This window comes from Argiope bruennichi, chromosome 5 (assembly GCF_947563725.1).
Source record: "Argiope bruennichi chromosome 5, qqArgBrue1.1, whole genome shotgun sequence".
Taxonomy (NCBI): Eukaryota; Metazoa; Arthropoda; class Arachnida; order Araneae; family Araneidae; genus Argiope; species Argiope bruennichi.
The window spans coordinates 102,712,918-102,722,913 of record NC_079155.1 but is presented as its reverse complement, the minus strand read 5'-3'; the positions used below and the strand labels follow the sequence as shown (position 1 = coordinate 102,722,913).

Here is a 9,996-nt window from a genome sequence, read left to right as displayed (position 1 = left end):
ATAGTCGATAGAAGAGTTAAAATGCAGCGTACGTGTATACATCAGAGAAATCAAGTCTCGAATCAATGACCTTCTATCGTTGAAGCGTATTCTCACCACCATACCATTATGAGGCCGAAATGAATAAAGAGGAATCTATTTTATGCAAATGAACACCTAATGGTAAGATAAAAAATATCGATTACAGCTATTTTGATTGGTTAGGAGATATACAAGATTCTTTAAAATAAATTGATAACTGGATGTTCTTATCTTTCATAAATTTTTGTGCCAATTTTCTTATTAAAGTAGTAGAGGTGGTTTGTTTCCTATGGAACTGTTTGCTATATTGTTCTGTTTGACATTTACAACTAATCACAAGAGACTTGACGGCAAACTACTATCCAGTTTATAGGTAAGCGATTTTTATAGGTTTTATTAGAGTAAAATTTCATTTCTAGATAGTTATTTTATGAGTAATATCTGAGTGAACATTTACGTTCTTAAATAACGTCCGTAATTCCAAATCTCTTCACCACCATATTGTTGTAACATTTGAATTTTTTGTTAATACGAAACTCCTCCAATTCGCATCTTAGCAAATTGGCTCTTTTCGTTTGTAATAAGAGCTGACTTTAGGAATTGGCTTGTTCACTGGTATATTGATTCAAGTTAAATCAAGTGGATATAACTTTATATTCATGTGTCGGACCATGTTATTTTGATCGCCTTTTCTATATTCTATGTATTGATCGTATGCACTTCCTAAAGGAGACCAGTATCAAGACGTCATAGCGCCATTAAAAACATAATACAACTTCATCTTTTTTTTTTTATTCGCCTCTTGTGTTATTTGAATAATAGAATCTTCGCTTCGATTTTTAACAATGAAAGCAACCACGCAATGAAATACTTGAAACAACTGTTCGGGCCCTCTAGGTGAAAATCAAATATTTTGTCGGAGACTAGTTAACAAATTAGAAAAATTAAAGGCAAACTTTAATAGCTATTAAATTATAATCAATAAAGATTTCTAAACTATGAGACTTGTAATTCTGCAATATTTTCAGAAGTTACCGTAAAGATATTAATCTTTCTTTAGCAAATTTGGAAGTTATATCCTTAATTCGAATTTCATTCGTAGATTAAGCAAAATTGTAAAAATAACTAAGAAATGTATATATTCTCGCCATATAGTCTATCTTATAGAGACGCAAAAGCGCACATTTATTATTAGCCGAGTACTATATGAAATTCATTCTTATTTCTATGCATATAGGAATGATTAACTACTATTAAAACTAATGAAAATAAAGTTGTCAAAATTAGCTTTTACTAAGCACAATAAGGAAACCTTCTGTGAGCTCCTCTCATGAGCAAAATACAATTCGTTAAATCATACCGAGCATCGATGCTTAATAGTTAGGATCTGTTAATCAGTAGATTTAAGTCAGGAAATTTCATTATACAAAACCGTTTTCTCTAGAGAATTCTTAATTTCAAATTTTGCTTAACGAATTAAATCTCCAGTAACAGCTCCGGTAAATCATGCTCCAGGACACTTTACGCATGTCTTGCGACAAACTTTAGTAATTTTTTAAAGATTAATTTCCATTAAAATTTGTTATAACCCCATAGATTCTAATGTCCGGTGTGATTGCCATTGCTTAGGATACTTTACATTAATTTTGTATAATTATTAAAGCCGAATAATAGCAAACTTTTAATTTTAGGAAATATAACAAACCTATAACTATTCTTCTGATTCGCAAGCACTAAAAAGAATCCACACATTATAATATATAATGCATCTCATTATTTTTCGGAATGCTTAAAGTTAATGATGAAAATAGGTTGCAATTAAAAATGAAATTTATGATGACAATTCTTACGAATGGTCGTGAAATGAACGGGGATTGTTAAATCTCGTTACTCTATATTAGAGTAATCTGAAATGTCTTTGAACAGATGCGACTTCCTATATTCGTAAATAACTTTTCAAATCTTCAACTTTTGCACTCGGAAAGTAGAAAGATGTATATTTAAACGAAGAGTTTATTCTATTGTTTGGAATAGTAAATTAGATGCTACAGTTTCCCGAAAAATCAATACCTTAAAACCTCGTCCGTTAAAATCTAAAAAACGAGGAAATTAGCAATAAGAGTGCAAAAGTTAATAGCTTTGAAATATTTATTACATAGTCTTTTTAATTTCTTGCAGAAACGCCGAATAACTTCAAGCTTCTGCTCTATATGAATTGCGAACTGCCAGTCTACATCAAAATCCTTATCGGGCATTGCATATGAAACTCGATTTCAGAAAGAAATGAGAAACGCCATGCTCCACTAAGGGATCTGCTTGAACTTGCTTCAAAGGTGAGAAACAGTCTTTATTTTACGAGAACTTAAAGTCATTAACTACGGTTAATTCCAAATTACTGTGAAATGAAGTATTTAAAAGTATGCAAAGTCACTGGTGAATGTTTTTAACTTGCATATGGCAATCGCCAATATAGATAAACGGGAATCTTTTGTTATCTGCCGGAGCGCAATGTAGACTTGTAGATTTAACAAGAGTAACCTTAATTTAATAAGATTTAAGAAATTTAGTGTATTCTCGATGACTTGCATTCATTGGAATTTCTCTAGTACTTTGGAAGGAAAAACCCGCTCATTAATCTATTTCTAATTTCAATGATTTTCATTCTTAACCGTATTTTTCTACTTAAGAAATGTATTCAATTAACTTAATGGAGAAATTCGGAAAACAAATGATGTAAACTGTTTATTTCAAGAGCTTTAAAAAAATATGCGAAATTTTAGTAAGATTCAATAAACGACTGTTTGAATGGTTTAATATTTTGATAATTCGAAACAGTTCTTGGAAGTATCTTTTCTTTTGCCATTTTCAAAAAAATGGCTAGTCTGTTATTATCGAGTTGATTGAGTAAACCTAAGCAAGTTGGCATGCGCCATATTTAAGCTTATCTCGAAAAGCATACAGAAATTCAATAAAACTCTGTAAATGGCACATTACAAGAAATTGAATAACATCCCTCTAGTTTAGTCCTAGTAAATTTCCATAACTCGCGTATAAATAGAAATGCAATACTTCAAAATACAGTGAGAAGAAAGTCTACTTAATTGTGGTTTCCGAAATCGCCCTTTTGCAAGACTTGCTACTCAAGTTCCCTCTATTGGAGAGAATTCTTGTTAGCAAAACCTTCCTGTAGAGGGTTAATTATCAACATATATAAACCTCATTGTCAATATACTTAACGGTCAATATATTAAAAAGAACTTTGTATCTTGTCCATATTTAACAAATTTATTTCTTTATAGGTTAATGAACTGAAATCTTCATTGTGCAGAACTTATCATATGGGAGAGGCTAATTATCCTAAGATTCTTCAATGTTCTGTCCACAACTGGAATGCAAGATTTCAAAGGTAAGTTTAAGAAACTGCTCACTTTCGTCTGTCATTTAGACAATGTTAGATCAATAAGGTTCAGTACAATAATATAAACAATATTAAATTTTGCGAATGCTAGTTTATCTGAAATAAAAGCTTAATCTTAACCTTGTTCACATTTGGAATGGACAGCTAAAATAAAGTTAAGATGTTTTATGCTTTCGGCTTAATTGAGCATGTAGCAAAAGCCACGACGTATGCAAGAGGAAATTTTATCAGGAGTAAATCTATTGTGTATCTACTGCAGATAAGAGCGTTAATTTGAGAAAATTAGCCAATATATAATCTAATGCAAAAGTCCCAAGCTAATTGTAATGTTATTGATCATGGGCGATTTTATTTAGTTTCGTAAAACATATGTCAAGCATTTGGGAATAAGACTGAAACTCGTATTATAAATTCATACTCGACTATAGTCGGTGAATAGTTTTATAATTGAAATTCATATTTGGGTAACTCTCGTTAGATTTAAGTGAAAGAAATCAATTTACCCATTTATAAACAAGAGATTGGTCGTATGGAATTAATACAAATGGCCTATCCATTGAAATTATTTATGAGAAAGCCATCTTTTAATAAATTATTTGGTTGGGTTGGCGTGCTTATGCTCCTAAAGCTTAATCGCGGGATTTAAGTCGGATAGTTTCTTTCTGTATGGATTTTAATCCAAGAGAATTTTCAAAATTAACGTAGGAAAATCCATAATGCAGTGGAAGAATATAATAGCCGATTCCTTTTTATTCGGAAGATGCCGAAGTCGCAATCGGCTAAAAACGGGACTCTTGCATATTAAAGCGTCAGTTGATTGCGTCCCTCTATTTTGCAATAAAGAGCAAATTCTCTTTAAAAAATTTTTTACGCAATTTCATGTTTATTAACATGGATTCAGAATTCCTAATGTTTAAGGATATTAAAGCTTAATAGTCGATTGGATATTCCTGAATAACGGCAACTTCTATCGGTTTATTCGGTAGGTAAATTCCGAAACTGGTGTTTCGTTGCTTATGGATCAGAATTGTTATTACCTTTTACGTTTATGATAGCCAAAGGTGGCTTTTGTGCTCTAAATGCATCTTCATGCTTGAAAATAATTATCTGGCTTGGAATTCGAAAACTATATCTGATTATCTAAATATTACTTCATTGCTGCGTTATAAATCTCAAGTGTACAATGTTTCCTACACGACTTGTTAATTTATAGCTTTCATTCTGATTGATGAAATTGGATTTAATTTGTGCATAGTATAAGGAATTGGTAATCTTTTAAAAAACTTTATAAACTGTTTTCTCATGGATATCTTAATTCCTTTGCTATTAAAAATTCTTCGAATATCAAATGCGATTTTATGGTAGTTGTATCTTTTTTCTTTATTTTAAATTTTTACATATTGCTTACGATTACTCTGAGCACATTTGAAAATAGCTTACGTTCAATTCTCGTTTTTCTAGGACTCCTAGTAAATTCCATTCATCGAACATAAAGACGCAGATGCTGATCTAAGGTTTAATATTCAGCAGTTGCGACTTGCCAGTTCAGTTTCTGAAATCGTCTTGCCAGCGGAATGGTAAAACTACTACTGAAGTACTTTTATGTTTGAAATATATTGGAAATAATTGTACAGCATCTTATTTCAAGTGACTTTACCAATGAATTGCTCAACTTAAATTTTTAGTAATGAGATTACTCTGAAGAATTGCTTGTACTCAAGTTGTAGATTCAGCCATGAAATTAACTTTAACAGGTTGCTGTAAATGCTCGTTGACCATTATGCAAGGGAACTTCAATATATTTAGTAAGTTTTCAAATTCTTCATAAATTCTTTAAACATTAAAAGCGGAGATAAATGTAAACTTGATTTTTAATTACCTCGAATGAAACGGACAAAGCTACTGCAATTGCCTTAAACTGCTTCATTTTTGTAAATACTCTAACGTAACCAGTAATCTCAATTTCCAATCCTTAAAATTTAATTATTCAACGCATTTATGAATTCTACTCAGTACTGATAATGCTCTCCTCAGACCATTATAAATAGGATGCCTTTAAGTTTTTCTTACAGAAACTTAATAGAAAATATCGTCCAGATAAGATCACTAAATTTTAAATGGTATACTAAACAATATTTTCAGCGAAATAGATATGAAGAGACATTTTATAATAGATTATATTAGATTGCCGAAGTGAAGATATCTTATCGTTATAATGTTTCAGCTCAATCGTCGGCATCGGTAAAGGGCTTTTGATCTAAAATTCTTTTAAAAGATGCGTACTTTAAATTTTAGTTGTCTAGGGTAGGTATTATAGGTAGGTTGACTAGTGTAGGTATAATGTACAACATTTTCTTGAATTTGATTGGCATATGGCTATCATTTGCATATGCCAAAGTTGAAGTAAAATTGCACTTAACTGGTTCACTATGAATAGTTGAAACGATTGCGTGAGACCTAGAGAATAGGTAGGGATGGGGATGGTTGACACGTTAAGTAATTTACCGGTCCCTGTTTACTTTCCGTCTAGTCTGTTTGGGACCGGCGGACTAAACGGAAAGTATCGGTCCCCAGGTATCCGGCACTTAACGTGTTGCCTATGAGTAGGGTTAGAAGCCATCGTGAAAGAATATATCGAGCGACTTCTAAATTAATACGATACAGTAAGGAGATCTGTAATTGGCTTAAATGACAGATCAATATGACGGGGAAGGAAGTTTGAACCTGTTGAGTGTAATTTATACTTTAGTTTATAATTGTCGTTGCCACTATCTCAATTTGAATAAGATTTAAACGCGTAGGTGTTAATGTATTAGTAAATTTAGCGTTTAACAAAGAAACGCAGACCTGGTACTAAATTTTACTAGAAACTTACGCTTACTATGACTATTAATGAATTTTAAGACATTTTAAAGATTAATGTAAAAATACATTTTGTATTTCTCCGTTCCCGAAGAATAGTATCGCAGACATGAATATTTAAACAGCACTTTTCTGTTTTTGTCTTTAATGTGTAAAATTCAATCTCAATTGTAGTAAGTGGGTCAGGGATGTTTAGACTATATTGAATGTCTGGTTTCAATACTTAATTTTATCTGCAAAATTTTTAAATAAACATTCTCTCGCTAGTGAATTCGCTAATGGTCTGAGGAGTCTTGAGGGCAAGAGTTTTAAAGCTGTTAATTTATAATTTCCTTCAATAATCGAACTTAAACAATTCACTTGAAGAAATTCTAAATAGGGCCTTCTAAAACTTAATTGTCATTTAATCTAACATCAATCTGATTCGGAAGAAAATCAAATTATTTGCTTCGGTTTATGGCAATATTTATCTGTATCCCTTAGTTAAAAATATTAAATATCGGTTATGTGATAATTACACCAAATCTGTAGCTGGAACAGCAATGGTGAATAAAGAATCATCGTTAAATATACAGCTCTCTTCTAGGATCAACGTTTAGTATTTTTCCAAGAAAATGTAATCAGATCTTGAATTTTCTAGATTATCTCGCAATTAATATTGTAATGTGGATTACTAGAATCCAGTGCAATTCCACAAATAGAATATCCATTGCTCTATTTCGAATGGTTAATCTAAAACCCACTTAAATTTTACACTAATCGATTGCAATTGTTATATTTAGTTACCGTCACTAAATTAAATCCTCGCAATTGTCCGTTTCATTTGAATATAAAGCTCCAAGTAAATTCCTTTAATTTATAACGGAATGTTTATAACCTCCAACTCAAATTAAACCTAAATATTTTTGGTATGCAAACTTAATTAAATGATGCATTTCTATCGGGAACTTAATTCGTGGAATAATTCGTCTTAATTTTCATGCCATGTATGGACGTTAAAAAAGCAAACCTCAATATACGTAATGCAAACTTTTTATTTGGTATTGGGTAGTTTCGGAATATTAATTTTATTGAAGTTCCATTGCTGTTTTAAAACTTTAATTGAAGTAACTTTCTATTGTAACCGTGAAACTGATTTCTTGTTTAGCCGCTAATATTTTAAATTTGATCTTGACTCTTATAAATAGCTTAAAGGACGACTCTTCCACAATAGATTGCATTCTTAAGATTATGAACTGTAATTGCATGATACATTAAATTCTAGATTTTCTTTTTGTAATTGTAATACTTTAAATATTGTGATTACGTATTAAGTGTAGTGCAAATCTATCTCAAGGCTGGATGATGCATGGACTAAATAGATTCTGTGCGACATTCCTTAACCTTAAATGCTTAATTACGGTTAAATATCTAGTTTAACTAATCGTTATTTTGATACGAGTTAGCAAAAGCTTCAAACGGGAATTCATACAATTGAATTGATTTTAATTTTTCAGACGTTTCTAATCCCTAAATTTAAATCATAATCTCAATTTTCCAAACTTACTCTTTATGGAGTAATGAATATGTATTTCTTAAATAAGATTAATTTAAAAATAAAAGTTGATGCATTAAAATTCAGATTTTCCGTCTTGTATCAGATTTTCAAGCATTGATAGCAAAGTTGTAAAAGTGGAGGACACGAATACGCAATACTTGGAAAAACGGGGAATTAACTTGTGTAGGATTCTGGACATGTTTTAAAAATTGTGAATAGATACAAATGTTTAAACTTTAATAGTAGCCGAAAATGCCAGAAAAATTAAATTTACCTTAGAGTGGAAGAATTTCAGTTTGGCGTTATAACCCCAAAATCGTTATATCCATTAGTTCCAACCTTGTTAATGATAGGCTTAACGCGTTAATGGATGTCAACAATTTTTAAAACGTGTAGCGAATAACGCAGATATTGTATTTAAATGCAATTCTCCGAAACTATTTCTTTCATCTGATCGCGGTTCAAAATTACGAGGTCCGTTCTAAAATAGCTGTAGTGTTACTTTAAAAAAACGGGACGTTAATATAATCTGATCCTAAGCGATTTCTTTAAGGAATGAAACCTCATCAATACAAACTCGGCAATTTTAAATGACTAATCTTGCTATTATATCTTCCATCAAAGAAACTTTAAAATCTTGTGCATAGGTACCAGACAAGTCCGCTTTACTTATCTAAATTCTGGTCTTTTATAGATGCAAACATGAACTTCTAAAAGTTCTCGCGATTAATTTTCATAAACACTTTAATCGTGCGCCACAAAAGTTTAAAAATCTTAAACTGAACGTAAATCGGGACTCCCGTAAGGTTAAGTCTCCACTAGCTGAAAGTGGCCTGTAGCTTCGCCGGCAAGCTAATAGACCACCTTTCATTTCATTTGAGGCATTTCGATCGCGATGCCTGGCCAACATTCGATCGAAACGCTTTAAACAAATTGCTTTAATCCGCCGTTTATTAGACGTTTGTAGTAGTTTAAATATTAAAGTTAATATATCTGTTTATATATTTATAAACTGTAAATTTACACATCTTAAAATGTGAAATGAAATGTCCGAGGTACTGTAATTTCAATGCAATTTTCGCGCATCCTTTTTCTAATAAAATCAAACGAATTAAATATTTTACGACTTAATGCAACGTTTACTTTACGAACAGCTTTAAGTTCAAATAACTTATCAATGGCGGAACTTGTCTGGTTTAAAATCAGTTAATAGATACAACATTGAAAATTCCGCTGTGCTCACTTTCGTATCGTATTGTGATAGCTGTAATCCTTATGGCAAGAAACGTTTAATTTTCGGATCTGCCGATACAAATTTTCCTACTACACGCTATATGCTTTAAATCTGCCTTTTCTCAAATTTCTCGGGCGCGCAAGTTTTGGGTACTTTTTAAAATGCGAGTTATACGCTTTAGTCGATGCACATCGAATCGGGTGAATGCCAGCAATTAGAGGGAGAAAAAACTTAAATCGCACTTAAATTTTAAAAATAATAGTCAATTCAAATTTCTCTCTCGTAATTTAACGATATTCTAAATGTGAAATTTTAAGTGTATCTGGATTTTCGGTAGGTAAGATTTTTAAAGAAACTCAATTCGGAGGGCTTTCTATTTTAATTCGATTTTTCTGGACTGTTAAAGAACGCTGGATAAAATCTTAAATATCACCGTTATTCCAGTTTATTGGCTAACGGAGAGGGCCTTCAGCTGCATTCATGGCAAAATGTTTGGCTTGAGGTGAGTAAAATTCCGTGGAATACAACCTTGAATATCTTGCACACCAAGCAAATAGATGGAATTAAAATAAACAAATTTAAGATACATGATGGAAATTTGCTGCAAGCAAGATTTAAAAATCGTCAGTTTTATTCCTAGTTTCGGCATTGGTTACAAAAAAATTTAAACCGTGACAAAAAAATTTAATCCGATATTTTAAAGAATTTTAGAAACAGACCTTAAGTTTTAGAAGTTTAGACTTGTGAATTTTGAACCAATTCTACATTTTTCGTTTAAAAAAAAAAAATGCCGACATCGGAACTCGCGTCCATTAAGAGTGTCGGTGGCTGTGCTAGCCAGTCAACTGACATTCTTCCAAATTTCTGATGGCATCTTTTGATTTCGATGTCTGATCACCATCGAAATCCAAAATGCCTTGGCAT

The 9,996-nt window shown here is 31.6% G+C and overlaps 1 long non-coding RNA gene across 1 annotated transcript; it reads left to right on the top strand.

The window, feature by feature from the left end:
* The first annotated feature begins 264 nt into the window (after nucleotides 1–264).
* LOC129969176 (uncharacterized) lies at nucleotides 265–8,756 on the top strand. The gene is made up of 4 exons (XR_008784472.1): nucleotides 265–394; nucleotides 2,200–2,354; nucleotides 3,321–3,427; nucleotides 4,901–8,756. It is a non-coding gene; the product is annotated as an uncharacterized LOC129969176 (long non-coding RNA).
* The last annotated feature ends 1,240 nt before the right edge of the window (nucleotides 8,757–9,996 follow it).